Below are 14,593 nucleotides of genomic sequence, written 5' to 3'. Positions count from 1 at the left end.
ACTATGCCATCATGACCAAAAAGCTTTTGCAGACTAGATTTGACATTTTCTGACATTTTCTGGCCTCCAAAATTAAACCAGAAAGGAATGTAAACATTTTTTTGAAATTAAAAAAAATGGCAAAAACGTCTTGCAAGTTCTCAAAACTTGCAAGCTCACAAAGTTCACAAAAGCCAGAGCTACCATGACATTTGGTGATCTTCTGAGACTTCAATCTTTTTAAAGAAAGTAATTTTTATTTTTGGCTTCTGTATTTCATGTCACCTATGGTATCTCTGCAAGTGTTTAAAACACACTGGCTGATCCCAGTCTTCATAAATTAAACTACGAAATGAAACAGAAGCTAATATTTCCCATAGCACTTAATTACCAGTTAAGCAGCTGTGTGTAACCCAATATATGCACCTATTATTCAGTGTTTAATGTAGAACTTTAGCAATACAGAAAACCCTTAACTTATAATCACAATTGCAACCAGAATTTATATTGCTAAAGAAGTTGGTTGTCATTTCACTGCAGTTCTAAAATGAATCAATGATTGTATGTCCCCTTTTCACTGTCATTTTAACTTGAACAATCACTAAACAAATGATTATGGGGCTTGAATTGTGATGCCCCATCTGTCATCTTGAAGATATTTAACTCTTCTCACATGTTCCTGTGGGGAAAGAAAATCTGACACCTTAATTTGAATCTCTGTGATATAGCTTTTCCTAATCTGATACTTTCACAGGATGAGCTCTTTGGTACTACAATCCCCATAATTGCCAGCCATTTTGGTCAATATAATAATGGGAACTTCAAAGTACACATTAACAAAGCAGAAGACTCTTTTAAAGGACCGATTTCAGTGCAATCAATAAAAATATCATGGTTATGTTACTGGTAAACATCTATGTAATATAGCCAACATTTGTTTTCACTGAAGTGTTGAATGTGGAATCATCCCATTGAAATGAAGGGGTTAAATATAGCTATTTATTTATATATTCATTTGTAGGGGTTCTTTTCTGTCCAATAGAATGGGCTAGGATACCTATTCATGAATTGAAAAATTCCTACAACTGCTTTTTCTTGCTCATTTATTACTAGGAAGAAAGGGAGACATTTCAATTACTACTTGAATAGTCCCCTGAAAGTATTTTGAGGTGAGTGGTTTGGGGAGTGTTGCCAAATGAACCTTACCCATCTAATAGGATAGGATCTGATTCTTGAATTTGAATATTTCTGGGCTGAGGGCCAGTAGATGACATTCTGGGCCTTGTTCCAAGATTAAAATGCGGGCCACTTTTCTTCTTTAAAAATAACCCATCACAACTGCATTTTACAGGTCTATTTTTACTGTATTATTTATTAAAAGCATATTTTGGTTGCCCTTCATGCAGCAGAACCAGGGCAGTTTACTGAAAGCATAAAAAGCTAGAGGCACCCCTGTAAAACAACTTTACAATCAAAAAACAGAGAAAGAACAAAGCAAATTGTACACTTTAAAATGGCTGAGTGAAATAGAAGCAGTGCCAGTGTGTTTCAGTGGTCCCACGGGATTTGTAACTAGGCCAAGGGTTAGACACTCTGGGAACAGCAAAAAGAGGCCATTTGATTCAGTCAGCAAATTCCAAACTGTTAAATAGAACCCCCCAAAAGACTCAATCATGAAAATGTTTAACATTATCCATTCCATTGTGGGATGGGGAAAGTCAGTCAGTCCTCCAAGAAAAAGAGCTGGAGAGACAGAGTGACTAGTTGGGGAGGAAAGCCATTCTGTTATTGAACTCATTGCAAGAGTTCTTTCCAAATGCTGGATTGGCCAGTTGGTGTTTATTACTGCCGGATTGGATAGAAGGGACTACTGATGTCATGTAATCTTGCAATATTTCGCTAGTATTAAGGCTAATAGCAGAGTACAAATTCACAAGGAGAAAATGGCTAGAACTGCAATACCTCCCAAATTGGAACTTCTTTTCTCAGTTAGTGTATATCAATAAAGTCGCTGTACTGGAGACATTTCTGTAGAAACTATAGTGGGAAATTTTAGGTGGTGCCTTTCAGAATGTACAATGAGTATAAAATCCCATACTCTTTCCTGGTTGCTGTATAACTATGCTTTTCAAAGCTCCTTACTTGCAAAGTTGGTTGAGTATACAGATAGTCCTTGACTTATAACCATTCATTTAGGGACCATTCAAAGTTATAATGGCACTTTTAAAAAGTGACTTATCACCATTTTTCACACTTACACTGTTGCGACATCCCTATGGCCACCTGATCAGAATTTGGACACTTGGCAATTGGCATGTATTTATGATAGTTGTAGTGTCCCAAGGTCATGTGATCACTTTTGTGGCCTTCTGACAAGCAAAGTCAATGAGGAAGCTATATTCACTTAAAAATCATATTATTAACCTAACAACTGCAGTGATTCATTTAACAACTGTAGCGAGAAAGGTTGTAAATCTTGCTTAGCAATGGAAATGTTGGGCTCAATTATGGTTGTAACTCAAGGATTATCTGTATCATTGGTGGGTTCCGGATCCCGGTGCAACCAGTATGATGTCAAGCATTCGGGCATCCACCACTTGAAAGCGTGCAGCGCGCGCATGCGTACTTACTGCCCGCGACCCTCCAGCTACTCGGCCAAGCGTCATGCAAGCGCTGTACGCTCCATGCACGAAAGCCCTGAAAACCTTAAATACTAGTAAAGAGCATGGGAGGGTGGGCCTGCCCTCTGGAGTACCATACTGGAACGGTACCTGGTACTCCCGGCAGGCACTTGTACGCCCATATCAGGATGCACCAATTGTAACCCACCATTGATCTGTATATAATTTCATAAAATGGTTGCCAAATGACAGTAACATGTGCTGATGTAATTTAAATTATATATTGTGATTCACAATAAATAGGGTGAAAATGTCCAAAAAATCCAAAACAATTATTTGGGGTTGAAAATCATGTGTAAAGCTCAAAAATTTGAAGAAAAAGAAGAGGACATCTTTTGAAATACCTAACAAAATTGAAAGATGAGCCAAACCATAGCAGCTGCCACAATATGACTTTTCATAAGGAAACAGACAATGTAAAGATATTCCTGGGATGAAAAATTTCCCTGTCCAAATCCAGAATTGGACTGCTGGATATTTCACAAAAAAATATGAAGATAAACAGTGTCTCTGAATTTGTGAAGGCAGCTAGAGAATAAGAAATGCTTATCCAGGAGTCTATGACCCAAGTGTCTCCTGAAAAGGTAATTGCCACTCTCTTGAATTGATGTATTATGTACCTAGGTATGAATGACTAAATAATAAATATGCAGAATATTGTTTGTGAGTAGCATCTCTATGCATTCTTCTGTCAGGAAGGTAGGTAGGATGATAGATGGACAGAAAATAGATAGATAGATAGATAGATAGATAGATAGATGGATGGATGGATGGATGGATGGATGGATGGATGGATGGATGGATGGATGGATGGATGGATGGATGGATGGATAGATGGATGGATGATAGAAAGATATGATAAATAGACAGACAGACAGAAAGACAGATGTTGGATGGACAGATAGCTGTGATAGATTAGATGGATGGATGGATGGATGGATGGATGGATGGATGGATGGATGGATGATAGAAGAATAGATAGATAGATAGATAGATAGATAGATAGATAGATAGATAGATAGATAATACATACATACATACATACATACATACATACATGAGGGATGGACAGATAGCTGTGATTGGATGGATGGATGGATGGATGGAAGATAGATAGATAGATAGATAGATAGATAGATAGATAGATAGATAGATAGATAGATAGATAGAGTGGAGCCTTAACTCAATATTGACTCCTACATTAATGTTTGTGGCTTTCTTGGCAAAGTTTTTCAAAAGTGGTTTGTCCATACTTCTTTTGTCGGACTGAGAGACATGGGCTGGTCAAAGGTGTTCCAGCTGCCTTTCTCTCCAAGTTGGGATGAAACTTCATGGTCTCTCAGTTTGTAGCCTAACCATTAGACCAAACTGGCTGTCCATTTCTTCAATGTACCTACAAATATTTTGCTGGAAAAAAATAGAGCCTCAAAACATGATGTTGGCAAATGCTGCCATTTATATATTTTGAGGCACTGTTCATTAATGATGGAGTATGCTTTGAAATCAGATGTTCACTTCTGCGCGCAGAAATGTAATGCGTGAACTGAGCCAAGCCTGACACATCTCCAGTTCTTGTTATGAAAGCTCTGTTAGGTCACCGTAGGAAGATATGCCGCAGAATATCTGGGAAGAGGATATTCAGAGAAGAAGTTGTGCAATTCACAGTTTTGTTTATCTCATGAAGCTGTTACTTGATAGGCTGACAATAAAACAAAAAAGAACATTTGGGACTCTGGATGTTTGACAGTGGAGAAAAGTTTCTATATACTAGAATTAATTGACCTGCTTTTACGACTGCCTCTGAAAGATACATATATTACATTTCTTGGAGAATGTTCCTTTTAGCAATACCAATTCTAGTTTCAGAGAGGGGGATCAAAGAGATTTCAGTAGAGGAAGAAATAATGTCAGCTAGGTTGACCCTGGATAGAAAATGAAATTACAAACAAGCTATGATGCATTTCAGAAATATCCTGTAGGCATGGCTAGGGCCATGTCATCAACAACCAGCAAAATAAGCTATCCCTATTTTTAAAAGAACAGGATTTGTTCTTTTGCTAAAGCTACTTCTTTAGGTTTGTTTGCAATTTCAGTTTTCAGGTAGAATCCAAATTGAAAAAATGAGGATTAGTATTGAGTCTCCAAAGCAAAAACAGGACAAATTTGAGCCATAGCCATAAATTAAATTAGCACAAATATCAAGATGCAAAAGCAGCTGTACATGTGAGAAGAAGAAGAGATTAGGATTCCTTCTGGTCAATTTAGCAGATTTTCTGACATTCATGCAAAGCAGCAGAAGGAAGGGATAGCGTTTTATTTTACTCAGGAAATGTTACATTTGGATTTGCTTAGCTTTGAAAACAAACACTGGTTATGGATTTCCATTGATATCCTCAATAGTTGGCCAACATAAGAACAAAACACCTTTGCCATGATCCAATACAGCTAGTCCTTATGACCATTTTTCACAGTTATGGCCTTTGCAGAATTCCATGATCATGTGATCAAAATTCAGCTGGTTCACATTTATGACTGTTGCTGTGCCCCAAGGTCACATGATCACCTTTTGCAACCTAGCAAGCAAAGTCAGTGAGGAAGCCAGATTCACTTAAAAACTGGTTTACTAACTTATCAGTTGCAGTGATTCACTTAACAACTGTGGCAAGAAAGGTTGTAAAATGGGGCAAAACCAGGAGTGAAATGCTACTGATTCACCTGAACCAGAAGTAAAAAATGCTGGGTGACGATCAGAAAAAAATTTCCGATGATCAGCTGGGCAAGGATGAACTGTGACGTGCGATTTATATTAGCTAGAATCGTCGGATTTTCTGCTTTCTTGCTAATCTAAATCCCATGGCACAGCAGATTCCCTCCCCCTCGCTGTTCTATTTACCTTTGCAGACTTGGAAGGCTTCAAAATGTTCTTTTTTTAGTGCTGCGCGGGTGAGCCTCAGGTGCGCATGTGCGCGCGCTCAGTAGCAGAGTCACTGAATCAGTAGCAGACCTTCAGGGATTACACCCCTGGGGAAAGCTCACTTAACAAACATTTCACTTAACAACCGAAATTTGGGCTCAATTGTGATCGTAAGCCGAGGATAACCTGTACAGTTGTTATTTAATTTTGAGTTTTGTACTTATTTGATTTATGGCTTATTTAATTCCAGCCTGAGTTCTGAATCAATTGGGGAATGGGTGGGTTAGTAAACAAATAGAGAATTTCTAGATGCAAATTTGAAGTAAACCCACAACCACCTTACTTCAAAGCCAAGAAGGACAACAAGGCTTATAAGGACTTCTGGAACACAATTAGAGTGGGAGTCCCAACAGACTTCTAGGGAAATGCTAGTTCAGAGACTAGGCACTGTGATAGATAGTTGGAAAAGTCTTTGGCCATTAGTGTCTGCCAAATTAAAACAGACTGCAGGCAATATTTTTTTAAAAAAAAAACTATATGGCACAAGTATACTTAAATAAATAAAGCTTCAGATCAGTTTTGTCTTTTCTGAAGATTTATACAGCACTTTATCCAAAACATTTGACTTTGTTTTTCACTGTGTCTAAAGAATCATGGGTAAACAGTGTATTTCCTGGCAACATGTGAAGTGTTCATATGTGCTAATGATCATCCAATAAACAATATTCAAATGTTCCAAAATTATGCCAGCATCAACTAAAACATCCGTTCAGATCAACACCATTGAAGAATGAAGCTTCAGAAGGTTGAGAATATACAGCAAAAACTTAGACGACAAATTTGTTTTGGAAACATATTTTTTTTTGGTCTATTTATAATATAGTATAGTGGTCACCAGATGGTGCTGTTATACACATCCATAGGATCTCTTTTCATCACTTGCAACTACAGTACAGGTAATCCTGGACTTATATCCAGAACAGAACCCAAAATTTCTGTTGCAAGTGCGAAACAGTTATTAAGTGAGTTTTGCTCCATTTTATGACCTTTATTGCCACAGTTGCTAAATGAATCATTGCAGTTGTTAGTAACATGGCTATTAAGTGAATCTGGCTTCCCCATTGACTTGGCTTGTCAGAAGATCATAAAAATTGGATCCCATGAAACTGGGGGCAACTTGGCGGCAACTGTCATTAAAACTTGCCAATTACCAGGGCTCCAAAATTTGTTCTTCTTAAATGGGGATTCAGCAATGATCGTAAATGTGAAAAACTGTCATAAGTCACTTTTTAAAATGTCAATCACTAAATGAATGGTTGTAAGTCATATGCAGGACTACCTGAATATATTATGAACAACTTCTGCAAAAATATTGTTATTCAGCAATATTGGCTGAAATTTTTTTAGCAATTGAGGACTGTTTTTTTTTTTTAATCTCTGGGGTCAGGGGGTCTGTTCCAGCTTCTTCTACTGCAGGTTTGCTCCAGGCCATGCTTCACATACGCACAGTGATGCACACTATGCGTGCATGCGCAGTAGTGAAAAAATTGCTTCTGCACTTGTGCAAAAAACAAGATGGTGCTGCCTATGGTGCTGCTGATAGAACCAGTTTGGGGCATGTTCGGTTGAGTTACTACCTACTCGGTCCAAACTGGTAGGAACTCACCTCTGTCTAGGGTCCAGGGAAATTGCTAATTTTCTGCAAAGCAAAAAGCTATTTTAAAAAGTGTCTTTTTTCCTTCTATTGTGCAGAGGATTGAATGAGTGACAGTATTTAAAATAACAGTTGCAGTGTTTTACATAATGTTTTTGTTTTATTATTCCTATTTAGGATGAGAGATAAAATGTATATTTTAAAATGTATAAAATACCATATTTCTATTAGTCTACATTATATTATAATATCGGATCCTGACGCCCTTTTATTTTAAATCAGCAGTTCTCAGTGGTGGTCTGCTCTGGGAGCTTCTTGGGATCCACAAAGTAAAATAAATATTTTAAAATTTCTTAGTTTTATTTCTAATGTAGTAAATATCAGTAGATATAACTCACATAAACCAAAACTCTTTGGTGTCTTTAATCACTTTTAAGGATGTTGTTCCCGAGACCAAAATGTCTGAGAATTTAAAATGTGTTAAATGAAATATAACTACAGATAGTTTTCAACTTACAACAGTTCATTTAGTGACAGTCTGAAGGTACAACAGCACTGAAAAAGTGATTTTTGATCATTTTTATATTTGCAGCATCCCTATGATCATGTGATCAAAATTCAGATGCTTGGCATCTGACTCATATTTATGCATTGTCCCTTATTAGCTTTTGCGAACTTCTGACAAGCAAAATCAGTAGGAAAGCTAGGTTTACTTAACAGCTGCAGTGATTCACTTAACAACTGTGGCAAGGAAGATCAGAAAATGGGACAAAACTCACTTAATAACTGTCTTGCTAAGCGACATAAATTTTGGGCTCAATTGTGGTCATAAATTGAGGACTACCTCTATTGTAGACGTCCAGCTGCTATGCGACCAGTGGAATAGACTGCTTAAAGCAATCTAAAGCAATTATTTGCCTCTGAAAAGCAGCAGGGCTTTTAAAATTCTTTCTGTTGGCTGCATTTCAATAAAACAAATGTACTTTTGGAGATCAAGTCTAGGCCTAGTGAATAATGGAATTGTTTGACCATGAGCAATATTTCAACTACAATATTGTAATCAATGATTAGTTTCTATTTCTAGGAGAAAGGTGGGGTGGGAAATTTTAATTACAGTTTTGTTACTTCCCTTCTTTGGTGTTCAGTTACGGGATTAGTAATGAATTGCCTTTTGAATAGCATTCTTCATAGGACTGTGAAGGGTTAGGAAAATGATTCAGAAAGGCTTACACAAACACAAAGCCAATCTGGTATCCATTAAAGCAGGTATTTTTTTTTCCTCCAGGGAGAAGTTGCTTTAAGGAACACTTCTGCCAAATCATGTTCAAAATGTGCACAAACCAATGAGAAAGTTGCTTTCCATACATATTACACATGCATAAAGGTTTAGTCATCTATGCTGGCCATGAATTGATATGAAAATGCTGTGTCATAATTGTAAGTTGGTCATTTCAAAATAAAGTACAATATGGATTGATGTTCCTTATGATTGAAACAGCTAGGATTCTACTCTCATAATTTGTTTACTTGAGTTGATTTTTTTATGAACATGCTTTTTTATGAATTCAACTTTTATTGATATATTAATTCCTGTTTCCTTTCCATTACTGCAAGGGTGTGTCCATGACATTCTCAGGACAACATTTGCTTAAATAAAATGAAGAAATGTTGCTGCATTGCTGATATACAGTAGGTACTCCTCAACTTACCACCACAAATAAGTCCAAAATTTACATTGCTAAGTAAGGCAGTTGTTGTGAATTTTGTCCCCATTTTATGACCTTTTTGCCACTGTTGATAAGTGAATCACTGTAATTATTAAGTGAATAATTTGGTCATTAATGACCAGGGCGGGATTCTACTGGTTCGGACCGGGGAGCGAACCAGTTGAGAGCTGAATCAGCTGTGAGCGAACTCAACTAAGAAGATAAAGGTAAGTAAAGTGCATGGGTGGTCGGGCAAGTCCACTTGCTTGTGGAAGTGAGTTCGCTCCCATGAGCAAGTGGGCCTGCCTGCCTGCCCCTGCATTTTACCTACTGTATTTTTCAGATTATAAAATGCACTGGAGTATAAGACGCACCAAGATTTTGAAGAGGCAAAAAAAAAAAAACATTCTGCAGACCTCCCCAAAACAGCCCATTTTTCGCAAAAACAGGCTCAGTTTTTTTTTTCTTCAAAAAAAGGGCATGCATAACCTTTAGGAGGCTTATAAAGTGCTCCTGGGGGCTGGGGGGGTAAAATTGAGTAAAAAACAGCCAGTTTTTCGCTCATTTCTGCCCTCCCCAGCTCCCAGGAGCACTCAGAAAGCCTCCATAAGGGTATCCATGGCCATTTTGGTAAAGGGGCAGGGTTTCGGGAGGCAAAAAAATTGCTATATTCAGTATATAAGATGCACCCAGATTTTCAGCCTCTGTTTTTTTTTTAGGGGAAAAGGTGCGTCTTACACTCTGAAAAATACGGTACTTTTATCTTCGCAGTTGAGTTGCATGGCAGAGTGGATTGCTGCGCCTCAGCTGTTTTCCTTCCCAAGCAGCAACCTGAATGGTAAGTATTCTCTAAACTGTGCACGTATGCTCAGCGAATCGGTTGTTAAACTGGTAGTATCCCACCCCTGTTTATGACATTGATTTTGCTTGTTAGAAGACAGTTAGGAAGGTTACAAATAGTGATCACATGACACTAGGACAATGTTAACAGTCATAAATACATGCCAGTTACTAAGCACCCAGATTTTTATTTCAAAACCATGGAAATGCTGCATAAGTGTGAAAAACAGTCATAGGGCACTTTTTTCATTGGTGTTGCAACTAAACAAATGGTTGTAAGTTGAGGACTACCTGTATTTCATTTTATTTTTTAAAAAAGATTTCCTGAGATACATTTTAAGAAGTACGTAGTGAAGATATCAAGCCTACCCCACGACATTCTAAAAATATGTATACAAATGGATGGGAACAGACGACTACATTCCACTGCATAAATTCAGAGCACATTTTGTTTTTTGCTATAACAAACAAGTTTAGTTCAGAGATTTTCGAGCATATTGGTGGCCATTAATCTCCCATTTAAATTGAGTCATTGCTGAGATCCCATAGGGAATGAGAATTGTGTAGAAGGGAATCTTTTTAGGCATTAACGCTTCTTGGAAATAAAAGCTTTCGGATTTTGTAAAAAGCAAAATTCTAACGCTCATAATTGTGAAAATAAACTTGAAAATGCGTGGGCAAGCAGTGCTTTCTGTTATCTTAGAAGCAATAAATGAAGGCGGATTTAATGAAATTTAGTTTTGTAGATGTCAGTATGCAGCATTGTACTGAATATTCTCTATGCCTCCTTCTAATTAGCAGGAAAAAACAGAAAAGAAAAATCACAGAAAATAAGACAAGTGAGGCCTGTAACTAAACGTAGTGCAAATGAACTATCCAATTTTCCTTCTATTTCCCAATATTTTTTTGTCAACCCACTTAGAGGAAAGATTTTTATATTTCTATGATCCCTATGGTATTAGCCATTATTTTAGCAATGAACCTTACTTTTAAATAGATATTTACTTTTAAAAAATCTTTCTTGACTCAGCTACTGTGCATATATAAACCTAGCCTATCATTGCCTGCGCTGCAAAAAGTAAATTACAAGTGAAAGCAGAGATCATGTTCATTTTGGAAATAAAGTAAGCCTTTCTTCTCAATCTTCATATTCGAAAAGCATGCTCACAAATTTTGGATACAATTCAGCTAGTTTTTGCAAAGGATCGTAAAGAAAAAGATTAGAATTGCTGTTAACATGCATTATTACAAAATAACAGTTCTACTGCTATAACACTCTAATACAGATGCGGATGGGAATAATGTCTTACAAATATTCAAACATCAAATAATAAAATACATTTGTACTATTCAGTAATATTGAATTCCTATACTACATTTTTCTGAAATAACATACTAAATGTGAAATTTGTTTAAAAATACATTCAGCCAATCCCCTTTCTCCACAAAAGTGTAGTTTGTTTCCTTTAAAATAAGCTATTGGGATTAACTCTATGAGTGGATATTATTCTTTGCCCGAAATGATTCTAGGAACTGGGGGACTAGTTTTAATTTATTGTTGGTATAAAGTTCTGCTGATGCTGCTACATCGTCTAATGTTCTAGTAAAGATGCTGAGCTGTATACCGAGACATTTCCTGTTGAAATCTCACAAGAGCTATTTCTCCGTTGCTGTTCTTCAGTCAAATAAGTGTGGTCTACCACCTGGTTTTTTAACAAGGTTCTTCAGGTGCAGTGGGACAAATAAATGAAATGAAATGGCAGTGAGTCTAATATGAAAGGCCTGTTCAAATGGATAAGGTGGGTAATATATTGTTGGATGCCAAATTAGCATAAACTATAAAAAGGCAAGTTGTAAAGCAGCCAAACTGCAAGCAATTGATAGACTGTGTTGCAATCTCAAAAATGTTTGAGGATATGGCTTATATTCTGTCTTGTTACTTCTTAGCTGAACACTATTGATATTCTGATCAAAACCCAATATTTTACTCCTGGAGATCTGTCATTTAAAGACTATGAAATTGGTATTAATAGTATCTTCTTAATAATGGATTCTTATTTTGAAAGGGAAAAAACTTGTAGATTCTTTCCTTGAACAAAAAACCTATATTGACATGATATTCTGTAATCATACAAAAATAATAATTAAAAACCAAGCAGGTTATTTAACATAGTTGTTAATTGTTGCCATAAAGCAATCAAAAGATGGTTGCATACTTTTCCATTGAAACCTAATGCTGATACCAGGTATAATAATGCTGCGACACATTCCTAGCTTTTATTTTCAGAAACAAAAGAAAAATCTGAATGTTAAGGAAGTTTATGTATTTTTATTTATTTAGCTGATTTCTGTAGCAGCCCACCTCAACAAGTGAGTTTAGATCATGATTATAGTACAAGGGAGAAAAGAATGAAGACAGTGGTGGGTTGCAGGCAGTACGCCCCAGTACAGAGCCTGCCAGGAGCACTGGGTACCATTCGGTTATAATGCTCCAGAGGGTTCACCCTTACCTGTATTTGAGCTCTTCGGCGTTTCTGTGCACAAGCACGGAGTGTATGGTGCTTGTGTGATGCTCTGCCGAGCAGCTGGAGTGTCGTGGAAGCTTCGCAGAGGCGTTGTGGAGGTAAGAATTCATGCGCGTGCTGCGCACGTGCTGCACATGTGTATGTGGGAGATGCTGGGCCCCGTTGCACCATATCGGTTGCACCGGGATCCGGAACCCACCACTGAATGAGGATGACAAATATTTCATTGAAAACCCAATTACCTGACAGCTCCTAGTGCATCTGGGCTGATCTCCAAAATCTAAGCACGATCAGACTTAATAAATAATCAGGTGGGAGATCATCTGCTTATTCCTAGGGCTGTACACTAGACTGGAAAATTAAAAAATTCCTAAAAGAAGGCCATAGCAAAACATTCCTGTATTTTTACCATGAAGATCACATGGACATCTCCCTGAAGACAACAGGATTTTAGCTGAACCTGAAGGAAATTTGGCTTTCCTAGGGAATGTTGGAACTTTTGTTGGCAGAAAAAGTGCATATTGTCAAGGCTATGGTTTTCCCAGTTGCAATGTATGAAAGTTGGATCATAAGAAAGACTGAGCGCCAAAGAATTGAGGCCTTTGAACTATGGTGCTGGAAAAGACTCCTGCGAGTCCCTTGAACTTCAAGGCAATCAAACCGCTCAGTGCTACAGGAGATCAACCCTGAATGCTCTTTAGAACGCCAGATCCTGAAGAGGAAACTCAAACTTTGGTCACCTAATGAGAAGGAAGGACTCCCTGAAGAGCCAAATGCTGGGAAAGATTGAGGGCAAAAGAAGAATAGGATGATAGAGAAAGAGGTGGCTGGCTGGAATCGTCAAAGCAGTAGGTGTGAGGTTAAATGGACTCCAGAGGATGGTAGAGGACAGGAAGGCCTGGAGGAACATTATCCATTGGATAGTAATGGGTTGGACACGACTTTGTAACTAACAACAAGAAGGGAAAGTTAGAAGAGTGAGGAGTGAGCTTGACTTGAGGGACTTGATCATACTGTCAAAGATTACAAACTGCTGTGTGCTGGGACAGGAAAATTCATTTTAGTTGGATGTTAGGAGAAGTATCTTCTAAAGCAGGGGTCTCAACCCTGGTCTGTTGACTGACACTGGATAGGACCGGTGTCAGGGGCATGCCAGCAACCAGGCTGCACAAACAAGAAAAACCCCATCTGCATGATGCAGGCAGCATGCAAAACCAGGTTGGGGGCCACTGTTTTAAAGTAAACTTTTTATGCAGTTCTGTGTTCACCAATGGGCACAGTATTTTACTACAGTGTTTTACCTACAGCTTTTTTGGGGGTGATCTTGTCCAGATCTAATTCTGTGAAAATGTCCATATTTCAGTTAGTTCATTAAATGATAAATTGATCTTTTTTGTTTGAAAGTATGTTATTGGAACTCAACAACTATCCTATCTTGCTGTTCAGTCTCTTCAAAGTCCAACTTTTACTTCCAGAGAATGTCACAGGAAATATAATTGTTTGTACTATTCTGATCTAGATAGGACATTACCTGAATATCTTTTTCATGGCCTTCATGTCTTCTCTACCGAGTATTTTTCTGGAGCGTATTTCGTGACTGCTTGTTCCTTTATTGTTGATGATTCAACCTCAAAACTATCCTCCGCTTTAATATCTTCATTGTAAATTTTAAGACTGGATGTTCTATCTATTGTCATTAGTTTGGTTCTCTTTATATTTAATTTTAGTCCCAATTTTTCACCATACTCCTTGACCTTTATTACTAGGGCCTGCAGACCCTTTGCATTTTTATGAATATACACTTGCTTAGCTTCAATAATTCTGAAATGTCAGATGCAAGTTAATCATAGATTCATAACTTTTTTCTTTTTATGAATGAATAAGAAACAGGACAATTGCTAGGAAGTATGGTAAAACTAGAAAGTTAGATGCAGTATCATAACATATATATATATATATATATATATATATATATATATATATATATATATATATATATATATATATATATATATATATATATATATATATATATATATATATATATGTATTTGTATTCTGTATTGAGGAGGGGATATTTTTCTTGCACATTCAAACCTCAGCCAATAGGATTTTGCATGTACAGCAATCAAACAGATTATATTGAAATTGCAGTTATTAATATAGTATGTTACAATCTGATAATTATAACTTGTCATAGGAAAACATAAGAATGGCTGTGATTAGTACAAAGATGGTAGATAATTAAAAAAGAACAAGTAAGAAATATTTGAATCCAATTAACACAATTGTGT

The sequence above is a fragment of the Thamnophis sirtalis genome, unplaced genomic scaffold, assembly GCF_051295495.1.
Source record: "Thamnophis sirtalis isolate CommonGarterSnake01/CBP01778 unplaced genomic scaffold, rThaSir2_p1.2 scaffold_4, whole genome shotgun sequence".
In the NCBI taxonomy this organism is placed as follows: domain Eukaryota; kingdom Metazoa; phylum Chordata; class Lepidosauria; order Squamata; family Natricidae; genus Thamnophis; species Thamnophis sirtalis.
Note: the sequence above shows the minus strand (reverse complement) of the source record.